A 17,521-nucleotide genomic window follows, 5' to 3' on the forward strand; every position below is an offset into this window, starting at 1 on the left:
CCAGAAGTTGCTAAAGATTATTCATTGTGTAGTAAAAGCTTTCATCCGCGACATAATTCAAGAAGAGTTTGTAGAAATGAAAGCCCATGTCCCAGTCCATCAGCCACGATAGTGCTCTGTGACCGCTGGACAAGAGCGGGAGAAGGTCTTCTTACTTGATGGCACCCGCGGTGCTACTTTTGTTTAGCATAGGGACGCACGTTATGTCGCGCAGGGCAGGCTAATCAAAAGAAGATCCGAAGATGCCGTCAGTATGGTTCTACAAACCCAGTCCAAAGAGCACAGACCACTGTCTTGGGAGATATATGAGGGAATATGAAAATTGATCTTCAATAATCAGTCAAAAGTTTGGGGAACATGGATGCAGCCGGCAGGATTTAAACCTGTGTGGGGAGACCCCAAGCGATTTCTAGTCCATCGCCTTAACCACTCGGCCACGTCTACTCAGACACGAAATCTTTGTGAGTTCACATACCTTTTCTTAAAGCACCATGATCAAGATCAGTGATTATCCCTCTGGAAGACATCTTAGAAAAGCAAAGCAAAATTCTAGGCCTCACTGAAATGTAAAAATCTGATTTGAACTCATCATCAATTAGAACCTTGCACAGTTCATGGCTTTTCCCTCTTCATAAGGCGGATCTGAACTGGGTCCACTACAAAAACATCCTGAAAAAAAACTCTGAAAATGCTCAAAGGTCTGAACATATTAATTTCCATGTAAAAAAGACTTGCTTTTCACTTGATCAGGCTTTTCAGCACCTTTTAACCGCATCAAGTTGCCAAAAACGCAAGCTGTTAACTGAAATGAGCACATCATTCTTCAGGTGTTTTTCACTTAGAAGAGTTCCAGACTTATAATGCAAGTCAAGGGGAAGGTAAGAAAGACCCCTGGAAGGCTCCTGAGTGACTTTTGGTGAGTTTTGTGAGCCACAAAAAGACTCCACAAAAACGCACTCAAAAGATGCCCAAAACAAATCTTAGAAAGACGCCACCAAAAATGTTTACAAACCGCATTAGGAAATGCTGAAAAACAAGAGAAAAGATGACTCAGGAAAATAAAATGCTGATGTTTCCTGAAGCCATTTTTCTCTTGAAATCCATGTCAGTTTTACCCACCTGGAAAAAGTGTCATGTGATCATTAACACAAGTCATAGAGAATGGTGGCTTGGTGTCACATAAATAGTATGAGTTTTGTTTCCTGATGTCAATTTTAATTTTGCTAATCCTATATAATAGATAACTTTGGCCATATGATTCAAAGTTATCATTTTATGGATCCTTGTAATATTCAAGTTTTTTTTGGCTTTTGGTATGTGGATTTTAACTTTGTCTTTATATGTTAAACCTTCTGCATAGGAGGACACAGTGTGAGCGAACAAAGTAAAACCTGTGTTTCATGAAGAATTACCCAGGTTCCACTGAGATTTGAACTCAGATCACTGGATTCAAAGTTCAGAGTGCTAACCATTACACCATGGAACCAGAGGGACACTTTACCTAGCTGGATCTTCTTGTGAAGAAAAGGGTGAAACGAGCATGTTAAATCATGAATGGTTGTGAAAACAGGCTGTAATGCTGCAGTGCAAATCTACTATTAATACAAAATGGTAAATTAATATCTACTATCCTTTTATTTCACAAGTGTGCATAGAATTCCATGAGATCACAACAAGGAGAGTTTTAAATGTTGATAAAAACTGGCAAATAGAGTTTTGCATCTATTACTTGGAAAAAGGGTGAGAAAAAACAAATTGCAAAACTTATGCTGTTAGAAAGCTGTTCATCCAGAAGCTGCTAAAGATTATTCATTGTGTAGTAAAAGCTTTCTTCCGAGACATAATTCAAGTAGAGTTTGTAGAAATCAAAGACCATGTCCGAGTCCATCAGCCATGATAGTGCTCTGTGGCCGCTGGACAAGAGAGGGAGAAGGTCTTCTTACTTGATGGCACACGCGGTGCTACTTTTGTTTAGCATCGGGCGCATGTTATGTCGCGCAGGGCAGGCTAATCAAGAGAAGTTCCGAAGATGCTGTCAGTATTGTTCTACAAACCCAGTCCAAAGATCACAGACCACTGTCTTGGGAGATAGACGAGGGAATATGAAAATTGATCTTCAATAATCTGTCAAAGGTTTTGGGAACATGGACGTGAGCAGAAAAAGTGAAACCTGCGTTTCATAAAAAATAACCCAAGTTCCACTGAGATTTGAACTCAGATCACTGGAGTGCTAACCATTACACCATGGAACCAGAGGGACAATGTACCTAGCTGGATCTACTTGTGAAGAAAAGAGTGAAACGAGCATGTTAAATCATGAATGGTTGTGAAAACAGGCTCTAATGCTGCAGTGCAAATCTACTATTAATACAAAATGGTAAATTAATATCTACTATCCTTTTATTTCACAAGTATGCATAGAATTCCATGAGATCACAACAAGGAGAGTTTTAAATGTTGATAAAAACAGGCAAATAGAGTGTTGCATCTATTACTTGGAAAAAGTGTGAGAAAAAATAAATTGCAAAACTTATACTGTTAGAAAGCCAGAAAGATTTGAACCCACGCGGGGAGACCCCAATGGATATTTAGTCCATCGCCTTAACCACTTCGCCACGACTGCTCAGACATGAAATCCTTGTGAGTTTTACACACCTTTTCTTAAAGCACCATGATCAAGATCAGTGATTATCCCTCTGGCTGACATCTTAGAAAAGCAAAGCAAAATTCTAGGCCTCACTAAAATGTAAAAATCTGATTTGAACTCATCATCAATTAGAACCTTGTACAGTTCATGGCTTTTCCCTCTTCATAAGGCGGATTTGAACTAGGTCCACTACAAAAGCATCCTGAAAAAAACTCTAAAAAAATGCTCAAATGTCTGAACATATTAATTTCCATGTAAATAAGACTTGCTTTTCATATGACCAGGTTTTTGAGCACCTTTTAACCGCATCAAGTTGCCAAAAACGCAAAGCGGTTAACTGAAATGAGCACATCATTCTTCAGATGTTTTTCACTTAGAAGAGTTCCAGACTTATAATGCAAGTCAAGGGGAAGGTAAGAAAGACCCCTGGAAGGCTCCTGAGTGACTTTTGGTGAGTTTTGTGAGCCACAAAAAGAAGCCACAAAAACGCACTCAAAAGATGCCCAAAACAATTCTTAGAAAAACGCCACCAAAAATGTTTACAAACCGCATTAGGAAATGCTGAAAAACAAGAAAAAAGATGACTCAGGAAAATAAAATGCTGATGTTTCCTGAAGCCATTTTGGCTTGAAATCCATGTCAGTTTTACCCACCTGGAAAAAGTGTCATGTGACCATTAACACAAGTCATAGAGAATGTTGGCTTGGTGTCACATAAATAGTATGAGTTTTGTTTCCTGACGTCAATTTTAATTTCGCTAATCCTATATAAAAGATAACTTTGGCCATAGGATTCAAAGTGATCATTTTATTGATCCTTGTAATATTCAAGTTTTTTTTGGCTTTTGGTATGTGGATTTTAATTTTGTCTTTATATGTTAAACCTTCTGCATAGGAGGACACAGTGTGAGCGAAAAAAGAGAAACCTGCGTTTCATGAAGAATTATCCAGGTTCCACTGAGATTGAAACTCAGATCACTGGATTCAAAGTCCACAGTGCTAACCATTGCACCATGGAACCAGAGGGACATTATACCTAGCTGGATCTTCTTGTGAAGAAAAGGGTGAAACGAGCATGAAAAATCATGAATGGTTGTGAAAACAGGCTCTAATGCTGCAGTGCAAATCTACTACTAATACAAAATGGTAAATTAATATCTACTATCCTTTTATTTCACAAGTTTGCCTCGAGTTCCACGCTATCACAACAAGGAGAGTTTTAAATGTTGATAAAAACTGGCAAATAGAGTGTTGCATCTATTACTTCTGAAAAGGGTGAGAAAAAATAAATTGCAAAACTTATAATGTTAGAAAGCTGTTCATCCAGAAGTTGCTAAAGATTATTCATTGTGTAGTAAAAGCTTTCATCCAAGACATAATTCAAGTAGAGTTTGCAGAAATCAAAGCCCATGTCCCAGTCCATCAGCCACGATAGTGCTCTGAGGCCGCTGGACAAGAGTGGGAGAAGATCTTCTTACTTGATGGCAGCCGCGGTGCTACTTTTGTTTAGCATCGGGATGCACGTTATGTCGCGCAGGGCAGGCTAATCAAAAGAAGATCCGAAGATGCTGTCAGTATGGTTCTACAAACCAAGTCCAAAGATCACAGACCACTGTCTTGGGAGATAGACGAGGGAATATGAAAATTGATCTTCAATAATCTGTCAAAAGTTATGGGAACATGGACGTAGCCGGCAGAATTTGAATCTGCGCGGGGAGACCCCAATGGATTTCTAGTCTATCGCCTTAACCACTCGGCCACAACTACTCAGACATGAAATCCTTGCGAGTTTCCCACACCTTTTCTTAAAGCACCATGATCAAGATCAGTGATTATCCCCCTGGATGAACTCTTAGAAAAGCAAAGCAAAATTCTAGTCCTCACTAACATGTAAAAATCTGATTTAAAGTCATCATTAGTGTTGAGCCACCCCCGTAGTGTTCGAGTTCGGTTCGGTTCGTCGAACACCCGTGTGTTCGCCGAACTGTTCGTCGAACTGTTCGTCGAACACCTTCGAACACCGTTAAAACCAATGGCAGGCAAACAAAAACACATAGAAACACATAGAAAACACCTTCAAAGGTGTCCAAAAGCTGACAAACTGCTCAGAAGACACAACTAACACATGGAAAAGTGACAAGTACATATAGTCATGCGAAAAGAAAAGAGGTGGAGGAGTAAAAGGAGGGGGAGACACAGATATAGGCATGTCATGCCCTTCTAAAATCCAAAAAGTGAGAAGCCGAGACGGCCAGTCTGCTCCTGCCCGTGCCACCTCCGTGTCGCCGGGTTTGTGCCAGAGCCGCGGTGAACCCTGACGGCCAGCCCCCCTCTCCCAATACTGGTGCCTGTCCGCTGGTGGGTCGAGAGAGCCCCCCTGTGGTGGAGGCAGCTCTAAGCTTTTTAATTTAAATTGTCCCTCTAATTTGAATGAATACACTTTAAATCCATTTACAAGGATCTATTGGAGGGCAAGTCTCATGCCAGCAGCCGCGTAATTCCAGCTCCAGTAGCGTCCACTAAAGCTGCTGCAGTTAAAAAGCTTTTATAAGGATCGAGCTCGGCTGTCCACCGCAAGGCATCCTAGTGCCAGTCCCAGCCCCTATGCCTTGGGGTGCCTCCTGATGCTCTTCACTAAGTATCCCGTGGTCCCGAAGCATTTCCTTTGAAAAAATTAAGTGTCCAAACTACAGGTGGTGTAGCTTGCTTAACAGCCGGATAATCCGCTGACTAGCAGACACAGCTACTAGGCACAAAGTATTTCCTGGGCTAGATGCAGTTAAAAATTTGTAAGTAGATACTCTCGTTGGATGCTGAGAAAGCATTCCATAGAGTCTCCTGGCACGCCATATATGATTCTCTTAAAAAGCTTGGGGTAGGGGTCTAGGGGACCCTTTTATAGCCAAAATCACGGCCCTGTATCACAATACGTCACCTAGGCTGAAGATAAATGGAACTGTAGCACCGAGGGCTCGGTTGCTACAGACGTATTGCACCTCACCCAGAGGTGTGATATCTCACTCTCAGATAAGGATGGAGTGTGGATCAGGACCCGACACCTGCATGCATTACACCACATTGCCGTGGGGCAGGGCGACCAATATGCCCCTGAGATGCGCACGACAGTCCCTGTCCCTGGCTGGAGTGGGGGGAGGGAACACTGAGGAAGGGGAACCCTGCAGTGCAGGAGCAGGGAGGAAGCAGTTCCTGGGTGCATTGAGAAGGGAGTATAAAAGGTGGGCACCATCTTAGTTCAGTGCAGAGAAGTCTGAGCAGAAGTGGCAGGGAGCAGGGGCTCTGCATGAGCTCTGCTCCGGAGGCGGGCCTAGTAACAGAGGCCCAGGCCTGCAAGAGGGAGAAGGAAGGAAGAGGAGCAGAGAAGGCTCCAGGAACGAGGAATGAAGGGATCCCAGGGGTGCGGACGGGCGAGTCGCCACCGCACGCCCGAATCCACCTGCGTGGAGGGGTCAGGCCAAGGGGGGAGACCGGTTCCCGAACTAGTGGAGGCAGGAAACGACCCTCAGCTAGAAACCGGAGGCTCTGACATTTTATGTGGCGCAGCCCCTTGCTCCACCCGCTAGGAAGGCACCACATAGGGTCAGGGAAACTGGCGCCAAGTTTACCAAGAGGAGGCCCGAGGCAGCCGGACAGAAGTGTTGGTAAGAAAGGCCAGACAAAGGACACACAAAGGGGGTCCTGTGAAGCGCTCAAAAGTTATCTGGGAGTTGTCTGAGCCCCTCACCTGGTGAGCACAGTACGACGTGGGCAGCCGTTACCTGCAGACGTGGTCTGGATAATAAGAACTGTGAGTAAAGGCCCTGAACTGCATCACTGACTCCGTGTCGTTACTGCTGCTGCCCTGCACCATCACCCCCATCCTCCGCATACACTGCCCTGAGGCTATACTCCTCCCGTGGGGAGTTATGCTACGCTCTGCTGCACCCACAACACCAGCCTTAGCGGTCTGCCCGGTAGCGGCGGTTCACTCTGACCGCAATCCACGGGTGGCGTAGTCGGACATTTAAACATCAAAACCACATAAATAGTTCCGCCACTGGTTTGACCGCCCTGAGCCACGGAACCGGATCGCCGCCACGAAGACTACAACCACCAGCATCCACCAAAAAGTGTCCGGCTCCGGGTGTCCCAAGGCCCAGGGGGTGCGTCAGAACATTTTCATCACCTTTCACAATCACCAATGGGACAAGGCAGGGATGTCCTCTGTCCCCTCTCTTATACATCCTAGTGACGGAGCACCTGCTCTCATCAATTCGCCATAACCCCAATATTAGGTGGATTGAGATGGGAGGCACCGAGTACAAGTGCTCTCTATTTGCTGATGATGTCCTAGTATATATCACTCAATCACATATATCCATCCCTGCTGTTATGGCTGAAATAGATCACTTTGTTACATGGTAAAATTTTAAAATCAATGCAGCGAAGTCTGAGGCCCTCGATGTCTCCCTCCCTAAATCCAAATAGGATTCCATCCAGTCCAACTTTCCCTTTGCCTGGCCCTCACAGGGTATCAAATACTTAGGAATTCATATTCATAGAGACCTCTCCCATCTATGTTATCTTAATTTTGGGCCCTTTATTGAACAATTCCATACAGACCACGGTTGGCAAGTTAGAACTGTAAGATTCACTACGTGAACCACTGGTGTTTTGTGGAAAAGCACATGTACACCGCGTTCCAAATTATTATGCAAAAAATGTTTAGGAGTGATAAGGGAAGAATTTGTTTGTTTGTCAGTTAAACTCATTGATGGTGATGTGTGTCAGGGCTCTTTATATCACTGTAAGCAATTGAAGACACCTGTGCTAATTAGTTTGGCAGGTGTGTCCAATGAAAGGCAAGACTACTTAAGAAGGCTCTCTCACATTATTAAGCAGCCTACATTTTCTGCCAAAATGGGAAAGAAAAAGGATGTGTCGGCTGCTGAGAAGCAACAAATTGTGGAGTGTTTAGGTCAAGGCATGACTACAATCAACATTGTGCGATGATCAGGATGAAGTGTCTTGGCAATCAAGAAGTATGTAGCTGATTCACAGTACACACGTGTGCGTGCTGATAAGGGCAAATTGAGGACTCTTTCCTACAGGCAATTACGTCAGGTTGAAACAGCAGCGGCAAAAAAGCCTTGTCATAGCAGCAGACAAGTTTTTGAAGCTGCTTGTGCCTCCAACGTCCCCCGAACAACAAGATGCAGGGTCCTTCAGAGGTTTGCAGCTGTGCATATGCCATCCTGTCGACCTCCTCTATCCACTTCACACAAGCAGAAACGGCTCCAGTGGGCCAAACATTACATGAAGACTGATTTCAAAACTGTTTTGTTCACGGATGAGTGCCGTGCAGCGCTCGATGGTCCAGATGAATGGAGTGGAGGATGGCTGGTTGATGGACACCCCACGCAAACACGGCTACAGCGCCAACAAGGAGGAGGTGGAGTAATGTTTTGGGCTGGAATCATGGGGAGAGAGATTGTCGGCCCCTTTAGGATCCCTGAAGGCGCTAAAGATGAACTCCATAATGTATGTGGATTTTCTCAAACAGCACTTCCTGCCATGGTTCAAGAAGAAGAACCGTGTATTTCACAGAAAGATCATTTTTCTGCATGATAATGCACCATCTCATGCTGCACATAAAACATCTGCATCTCTGGCTGATATGGGCATAAAAGGGGACAAACTTATGGTGTGACCCCCATGCTCCCCTGACCTCTACCCCATTCAGAACCTTTGGAGCATCATTAAAAGGAGTGTCTATGATGGCGGGAGGCAGTTCACATCTAAGCAACAGCTCTGGGAGGGTATTCTGTCCTCATGCAAAACAATTGAAGCAGAAACCATCCAAAACCTGACAAATTCAATGGACGAGAGAGTTCAGAAGCTCCTTTCGAACAAGGGGTCCTATGTGAAAATGTAACATCACCTAGAATAAAGTTTTGAGTTGAAAACTGTTTGATTTCAGTTTCTAACAACCTGCTAATGCTTATAATTTCAAAAATGACCATTTTTTTGGTCTTTATTAAAATGAAAAGGTTGATCGAAAAGTTTGGGGGATCTAAGAGTGTGGCAACCCAGTAGTCATGATTACTTCGAATTCTGACAATATGAGGGTCATGCTGCAGGTACTGCAGCAAGAAGGCACTTATGTGTCTTGCGCATCTCGGAGCCCCAAAATTATTTTCCGGGCTAGATGCAGCTAAAAATTATTTTTAATTTTAAATCTGGTGAAGCTTATTATAGATGGCCTAATAGGATCAGTGCTGCACACTGCTACAAAGCCCAAATTATTTTCCAGTCAAGATACAGATAAACATGATTAGTAATTTGAAAGCTTAAAACGGTTGGTAGGGTGATTTTAACCAATCATCAAGCTTTTACTCTCCCCAGGATGACACAGGGGTAGAAAAGTCATTTCGGATCCATGATTTGTTCATCTTTATGAACGTGAGTCTGTCTACATTATCAGTGGAGAGCCGCGTGCGCTTATCTGTCAGCACACCACCAGCAGCGCTGAACACACGTTCAGACAGAACGCTGGCTGCGGGGCATGACAAGATCTCCAAGGCGTAAGTGGCTAGCTCCGGCCATTTATCCAGATTGGAAGCCCAAAAAGAGCAAGGGTCCAGTGACACAGTCGTGGCTTCAATGTTTACTTGGAGATACTCCTGTACCATCGTCTCTAGGCGTTGACTATGTGTCAGACTTCTTGTCTCCTGTGGCCTTGCAAAGGATGGGCTAAAAAAGTGGTGAAATGATTCCGCAAAATTGATGTTACCACCAGATACTGTGGTTCTGTTACGGTTTGAGTGCTGAACACTTGACGGTCCCACGGTTGGCAAGTTGGAACTGTGATATTCACTACGTGCACCACTGGTATTTTGTGGAAAAGCACATGTAAGATTCTGCAACAGTCTCTGCTGATACTCCTGCATGCATGCATCCCTTTCTATGGCAGGAATAATTTCTGCAAATTTACTTTTGTACCGGGGATCTAACAGTGTGGCAACCCAGTAGTCAGGATTATTTCTAATTCTCACAATTCGAGGGTCATGTTGCAGGTAGTGCAGCAAGAAGGCACTCATGTGTGTTGCGCATCCAGGAGCACCAAGTCCCTGTTGTGTTGGTGGCGAGGTAACAATCATGCTTCCTTCCTCTGTCCTCTCCCCCCAACCTCGCACAACAGAAATGTGATCAAGGTCTCCCTCATCTGATGAGTCTTCCATCAGTTCGTCCTCCACTTCTTCCTATGCTCCTGCACCTTCCTCACTAGTTTGGCTGCTACCATGCGCCCTGGTAAAACCATCTCCCCCACCCTCACATGCCTGCCGCCTTGGTGCTGCCGACCGTCTGGACCTTGCAGATGTTAGCCCTTCCGCATACAACTCCTCCTCCTCTACTTCCTCCACCTCCTCTTGTGCCACCACCTGACTCCGAATTCTGTTTAACATGTGCTCCAGCATGTTAATCACCGGAATAGTCATGCTGATAATGGCATCGTCAGCACTAAACATCTTCGTCGCCATTTCAAAACTGTGCAGAAGGGTGCATAGGTTCCTGATCTGAGACCACTCCTCCAGCGTGATTTGCCCCACCTCTGAATCTCGTTGGCCCAGGCTATACGTCAGAACGTATTGCACCAGGGCTTGTCGGTGCTGCCACAGTCGCTGCAACATGTGCAGAGTTGAATTCCACCGGGTAGGCACATCGCATTTTAGCCGGTGAAGTGGCAGGCCCAACGACTTCTGTAGAGATGTAAGTCGCTGAGCTGCGGGATGCGAACGGCGGAAGTGAGCACACAGCGACCGTGCCCTCTGCAGAAGGCCATCTAGTCTGGGATAGTGGGCTAAAAATTGCTGGACAACCAGGTTCAACACGTGAGCCATACAAGGCACGTGTGTGACATTGCCCCGGCGAAGGGCCGCACCCAGGTTTGCAGCATTGTCGCACACGGCCTTCCCTGGTTTCAGGTCCAGTGGAGACAACCATTCATGAAATTGGTTCTCCAGAGCTGACCACAACTCCTCAGCTGTGTGACTCACATTTCCCAGACATTTCAATGTAAAAAGCGCCTGATGACGTTGAGCCCTACTGCCAGCATAGTAAGGAGGTGTGCAGGATCCCTTCTGCGCAGTTAGAAAGCTTGTGGCATGACCAGACAGACTTTGGGTGCAGGTGGAAGACCGAGAGGAGGTTGAGGAGGCAGAAGCAGTGGAGGAACTTTGACATAAAGAGGATTGACGCACAACTCGTGGGGACGGCAAGACTTGGACAGCAGCCCCTTGTCCTGCTGTCACCATAGTTACCCAGTGCCCAGTCAGCAACATGTAACGCCCCTGTCCATGCCTACTCGTCCAAGTGTCTGTGGTGAAATGCACCCTGTCACACACAGAGTTTCTCAAAGAAGCGGTGATGTTGTGTGCGACATGCTGGTGGAGCGCAGGCACACCTTTCTTTGAGAAGTAGTGCCGACTGGGCATCTGGTACTGGGGCACTGCGACGGACATAAGGTCTCGAAAATCCTCTGTGTCCACCAGGCGGAAAGGCAGCATTTCTGTAGCCAAGAGCTTGCAGATGGTGAAATTCAACCTCTTAGCTTTCTCATGGCTAGGAGGAAATGGTCTTTTACTTGTCCACATCTGAGGGACCGAGGGCTGGCTATTGTGCTTAGACGGGGTTGATAAGGGTGTCCCCGGCAAACTGCCGGTCTATGAGGAAGATGCAGGCGGACATGTTAGGTTGCCTTGATCCAAAGGTGGTGCTATCGATGTCGGACAGCGCTCAACACCAGCTGGTGTTACCACCTCCAAAGAAAATGATGACCTGCCAATCACGCTGGCTGTTGCGGGTAAAGAGGTGGCAGGTCTGCGCCCCAAAACAGGTGTGACTGCTGTCCCCCCAGTCACAGAGGATGAAGAGGCCGCGGATGCACAAGATATGGCAGACGGTGATTGGCCCGGCCGGCTAGGCCGCATTGTAGCACACTGAGCTTCCCACTGCAACTTATGCTTCATGTCCATGTGCCGGTTCATGCATGAAGTACTCAAACTATGTATTTTTTGGCCTCTACTTAGCTTTTGCTGACAAATGTTACAGATAACACGAGTTGGGTCATCTTTATCGATCTGAAAAAATGCCCAGGCTATGCAAGGCTTAGCACCCATGCGACCTGAAGAGCCACCACGACTTGTGGTGAGAGGCAGAGTTGTGTTTGAGGATGCAGTTGTTGACGTGCTTCCAGTACTACGTCTCTGTCCAGGAAGGCGCAACCTGACCTCGTCGTCACTAGCATCTTCCTCCACCTCCTCTGCTGACCTCATCTCTTGGCTGACTGTGGGTTGACAGTAAGTGGGATCTCCGACCTCATCATCATCACCCTGTGCGTTATCACACCCGTCGTCCTCAGAGCCAACCTGTTCCTGCCCTGACAAAAAACTAAAGTTGTCGCTCCAATCAGGTATTTGAGTCTTATCATCGTCTTCCTCATTGTCTCCACCAACAGGAGTTACAGTTTGGGAATGAGGGTCTACATTATGGTCAGAACCTTCTGCGTCTGGTCCTGGATCCGACTCATAAAGATTCTGGGCATCAGTGCAGATCATTTCCTCGTCTGGATTCACAGAAGCGCTGGAGTCGACCTCTGATTCCCAGGCTATAGTATGAGTAAACAGCTCTGCAGACTCAACCATCTGTTCTACCTCATACTCAGACGGGCAGCTGGAGATTTGGGAGCTGTGAGGAAGCAAGTGCGATTTGGGTGACACCTTTGAGGACTGGAGTATTTGTGATGTTGAAGTTGATGTGGAGGAGAGCCCACTTAAAGGAGCACTTGATATCCGTTGAAGCACCTGCTGTTTTTGTGCCTCATCTGGAATTTGTAGCGATTGGCGTGGCCGTAAGAAAGGGATCTTATCACATTGTCCGCTAAAAGAAGTAGACATTTTAGTTTGGCTGGAAGATGGTCTTTCTTCTGCACCTACCCCACGGACACAACCTTTTTTCCCCTTCCCAACACGCCTATTCCCCTTTCCACCAGCAGCAGGCCTTTTTCCACTCATTTTGGTGGTTAACTAATTCACAACTCTGGAGTTGTTTGCACAAAAAAACAATGGATGGTAACCGAGCAGAGCTGAGTGGCCAAACTGTGGTATTAGGCCAAAACTATTGGCTGGGCTAGATGCAGAAAAAAAATATTTTTAATTTGCAACCTGATGGAGGTCAGTATAGATGGACTAATAGAACAAGTCCCACACGCTGCTAGAAGCCCAAATATTTTTTCAGAGATAAATGAAGAAAAAAATTATTTTTAATTTGCAACCTGATGGAGGTCAGTATAGATGGACTAATAGACCAAGTCCCACACACTGCTAGAAGGCCAAATATTTTTTCAGAGCTAGATGCAGAAAAAAATTATTTTTAATTTGCAACCTGATGGAGGTCAGTATAGATGGACTAATAGACCAAGTCCCACACACTGCTAGAAGCCCAAATATTTTTTCAGAGCTAGATGCAGAAAATTTTTTTATTCAATTTGCAACCTGATGGAGGTCAGTATAGATGGACTAATAGACCAAGTCCCACACACTGCTAGAAGCCCAAATATTTTTTCAGAGCTAGATGCAGAAAAAAATTATTTTTAATTTGCAACCTGATGGAGGTCAGTATAGATGGACTAATAGACCAAGTCCCACACACTGCTAGAAGCCCAAATATTTTTTCAGAGCTAGATGCAGAAAAAAATTATTTTTAATTTGCAACCTGATGGAGGTCAGTATAGATGGACTAATAGACCAAGTCCCACACACTGCTAGAAGCCCAAATATTTTTTCAGAGCTAGATGCAGAAAAAAATTATTTTTAATTTGCAACCTGATGGAGGTCAGTATAGATGGACTAATAGACCAAGTCCCACACACTGCTAGAAGCCCAAATATTTTTTCAGAGCTAGATGCAGAAAAAAAATATTTTTAATTTGCAACCTGATGGAGGTCAGTATAGATGGACTAATAGACCAAGTCCCACACACCGCTAGAAGCCCAAATATTTTTTCAGAGCTAGATGCAGAAAAAAATTATATTCAGTTTGCAACCTGATGGAGGTCAGTATAGATGGACTAATAGAATGATGCTATGCCCAAAAGATTTTACTTCACTAGGTGCAGTAAAAAAATTGGTATTCTATACACAGGTGGTATATCTTGCAACACAGATAGGCTACTCCACTGACTAACACACTCTGCAATAGGCCAAAAAGGATTAGCTTTGCTAGATTCAGCCAAATGCTGTGAAAAAAACTTGCACAGCACTGGCACAGACCTGCCTGGCAAAAACTGATAGGAACTGATGTAACCTAGTCCTGAAAAGGACTCCAATTACAATTAGTCTTTACTCCCACAATCTATCTATTTAAGAGCACAGACCTCACTGATAAAAGTCGTAGGAAATGCTGTAACCTAGTCCTTAAAAGGACTGCAATCACAACTATTCCCTGGCTTGGTCTTATAGGGCAAGGACATGTGACATACACTGCCAATCACACATGCCCTTGCTTGTGTGAAAAAAAGCACTTCGCTCCGTGTGTGCGCTGCTGATAGGCTGACAGATTGCACCTCCCCACTGCAAATGCGGGAAAGAGAAATAAAAATGGAGATCTTCATTGTTCCTGCAGAGATCCATCCCCTGCCCCTCCCCCCGCCCCGCTGTACACTCAAACTGCGTATTAACATTAATTTTCATCATTACTGAGAAAAAATCCAGTTATGATTTCGGTGCACGAACAGTTATCGAACATAATCTCGAACAGCCGAATTTTTCTCAAATTGTTCGTGTTCGCCGACCGGCTCGAACACCGCCCAAAACAGCTCGAATTTGAGATTGGCGAACAGTTCGAGTAGAACAACGCTCATCTCTAGTCATCATCAATCAGAACCTTGTGCAGTTCATGGCTTTTCCTTCTTCATAAGGCGGATTTGAACTGGGTCCACTACAAAAACATCCTGAAAAAAAATTTGAAAATGCTCAAAGGTCTGAACATATTAATTTCTATGTAAAAGAGACTTGCTTTTCATATGTTCAGGCTTTTGAGCACCTTTTAACTGCATCAAGTTGCCAAAAACGCCAAGCGGTTAACTGAAATGAGCACATCATTCTTCAGGTGTTTTTCACTTAGAAGAGTTCCATACTTATAATGCAAGTCAAGGGGAAGGTAAGAAAGACCCCTGGAAGGCTCCTGAGTGACTTTTGGTGAGTTTTGTGAGCCACAAAAAGAAGCCACAAAAACACACTCAAAAGATGCCCAAAACAATTCTTAGAAAAACGCCACCAAAAATGTTTACAAACCGCATTAGGAAATGCTGAAAAACAAGAAAAAAGATGACTCAGGAAAATAAAATGCTGATGTTTCCTGAAGCCATTTTGGCTTGAAATCCATGTCAGTTTTACCCACCTGGAAAAAGTGTCATGTAATCATTAACACAAGTCATAGAGAATGTTGGCTTGGTGTCACATAAATAGTATGAGTTTTGTTTCCTGACGTCAATTTTAATTTCGCTAATCCTATATAAAAGATAACTTTGGCCATAGGATTCAAAGTGATCATTTTATTGATCCTTGTAATATTCAAGTTTTTTTTTGGCTTTTGGTATGTGGATTTTAATTTTGTCTTTATATGTTAAACCTTCTGCATAGGAGGACACAGTGTGAGCGAAAAAAGAGAAACCTGCGTTTCATGAACAATTACCCAGGTTCCACTGAGATTTGAACTCAGATCACTGGATTCAAAGTCCAGAGTGCTAACCATTACACCATGGAACCAGAGGGACAATGTACTTAGCTGGATCTTCTTCTGAAGAAAAGGGTGAAACGAGCATGTTAAATCATGAATGGATGTGAAAACAGGCTCTAATGCTGCAGTGCAAATCTACTACTAATACAAAATGGTAAATTAATATCTACTATCCTTTTATTTCACAAGTTTGCCTCGAGTTCCACGCTATCACAACAAGGAGAGTTTTAAATGTTGATAAAAACTGGCAAATAGAGTGTTGCATCTATTACTTCTGAAAAGGGTGAGAAAAAATAAATTGCAAAACTTATAATGTTAGAAAGCTGTTCATCCAGAAGTTGCTAAAGATTATTCATTGTGTAGTAAAAGCTTTCATCCAAGACATAATTCAAGTAGAGTTTGCAGAAATCAAAGCCCATGTCCCAGTCCATCAGCCACGATAGTGCTCTGAGGCCGCTGGACAAGAGCGGGAGAAGATCTTCTTACTTGATGGCACCCGCGGTGCTACTTTTGTTTAGCATCGGGACGCACGTTATGTCGCGCAGGGCAGGCTAATCAAAAGAAGATCCGAAGATGCTGTCAGTATGGTTCTACAAACCAAGTCCAAAGATCACAGACCACTGTCTTGGGAGATAGACGAGGGAATATGAAAATTTATCTTCAATAATCTGTCAAAAGTTATGGGAACATGGACGTAGCCAGCAGGATTTGAACCTGCGCGGGGAGACCCCAATGGATTTTTAGTCCATCGCCTTAACCACTCGGCCACAACTACTCAGACATGAAAACCTTGCGAGTTTCCCACACCTTTTCTTAAAGCACCATGATCAAGATCAGTGATTATCCCCCTGGATGAACTCTTAGAAAAGCAAAGCAAAATTCTAGGCCTCACTAACATGTAAAAATCTGATTTAAAGTCATCATCAATCAGAACCTTGTGCAGTTCATGGCTTTTCCTTCTTCATAAGGCGGATTTGAACTGGGTCCACTACAAAAACATCCTGAAAAAAAATTTGAAAATGCTCAAAGGTCTGAACATATTAATTTGTATGTAAAAGAGACTTGCTTTTCATATGTTCAGGCTTTTGAGCACCTTTTAACTGCATCAAGTTGCCAAAAACGCCAAGCGGTTAACTGAAATGAGCACATCATTCTTCAGGTGTTTTTCACTTAGAAGAGTTCCATACTTATAATGCAAGTCAAGTGGAAGGTAAGAAAGACCCCTGGAAGGCTCCTGAGTGACTTTTGGTGAGTTTTGTGAGCTACAAAAAGAAGCCACAAAAATGCACTCAAAAGATGCCCAAAACAATTCTTAGAAAAACGCCACCAAAAATGTTTACAAACCGCATTAGGAAATGCTGAAAAACAAGAGAAAAGATGACTCAGGTAAATAAAATGCTGATGTTTCCTGAAGCCATTTTGGCTTGAAATCCATGTCAGTTTTACCCACCTGGAAAAAGTGTCATGTGATCATTAACACAAGTCATAGAGAATGGTGGCTTGGTGTCACATAAATAGTATGAGTTTTGCTTCCTGACGTCAATTTTAATTTCGCTAATCCTATATAATAGATAACTTTGGCCATAGGATTCAAAGTTATCATTTTATGGATCCTTGTAATATTCAAGTTTTTTTTGGCTTTTGGTATGTGGATTTTAACTTTGTCTTTATATGTTAAACCTTCTGCATAGGAGGACACAGTGTGAGCGAAAAAAGAAAAACCTGTGTTTCATGAAGAACTATCCAGGTTCCACTGAGATTTGAACTCAGATCACTGGATTCAAAGTCCAGAGTGCTAACCATTACACCATGGAATCAGATGGGCAATGTACTTAGCTGGATCTTCTTCTGAAGAAAAGGGTGAAACGAGCATGTTAAATCATGAATAGTGTTGAGCGATACCTTCCGATATCAGGAAATATCGTATCGGATTGGATCGGACCGATAGTCAAAAAGTATCGGATATCGCCGATTCCGATACCGGAAACCAATGCAAGTCAATGGGACACTAATATCGGAATGAAAATAAACCCTTTCTTTCCTTGTAGGTTAATTCTACATGAAGTAAAACAACTAAGAAT

General features: G+C 43.9%; 5 non-coding genes across 5 annotated transcripts; all 5 read right to left on the bottom strand.

Moving 5' to 3' along the window:
* Window positions 1-1,414: 1,414 nt before the first annotated feature.
* On the bottom strand, window positions 1,415-1,486 carry TRNAQ-UUG (transfer RNA glutamine (anticodon UUG)). Its single transcript has one exon. It is a non-coding gene; the product is annotated as a tRNA-Gln (tRNA).
* Window positions 1,487-4,331: 2,845 nt separating this feature from the next.
* Window positions 4,332-4,413, bottom strand: TRNAS-AGA (transfer RNA serine (anticodon AGA)). The gene has a single exon. It is a non-coding gene; the product is annotated as a tRNA-Ser (tRNA).
* Window positions 4,414-15,397: 10,984 nt separating this feature from the next.
* TRNAQ-UUG (transfer RNA glutamine (anticodon UUG)) lies at window positions 15,398-15,469 on the bottom strand. Its single transcript has one exon. It is a non-coding gene; the product is annotated as a tRNA-Gln (tRNA).
* Window positions 15,470-16,133: 664 nt separating this feature from the next.
* On the bottom strand, window positions 16,134-16,215 carry TRNAF-AAA (transfer RNA phenylalanine (anticodon AAA)). Its single transcript has one exon. It is a non-coding gene; the product is annotated as a tRNA-Phe (tRNA).
* Window positions 16,216-17,185: 970 nt separating this feature from the next.
* On the bottom strand, window positions 17,186-17,257 carry TRNAQ-UUG (transfer RNA glutamine (anticodon UUG)). Its single transcript has one exon. It is a non-coding gene; the product is annotated as a tRNA-Gln (tRNA).
* Between the last annotated feature and the right edge of the window lie 264 nt (window positions 17,258-17,521).

Source organism: Phyllobates terribilis, unplaced genomic scaffold (genome assembly GCF_046119375.1).
Source record: "Phyllobates terribilis strain yellow unplaced genomic scaffold, ASM4611937v1 Scaffold_13__5_contigs__length_258822181, whole genome shotgun sequence".
In the NCBI taxonomy this organism is placed as follows: Eukaryota; Metazoa; Chordata; class Amphibia; order Anura; family Dendrobatidae; genus Phyllobates; species Phyllobates terribilis.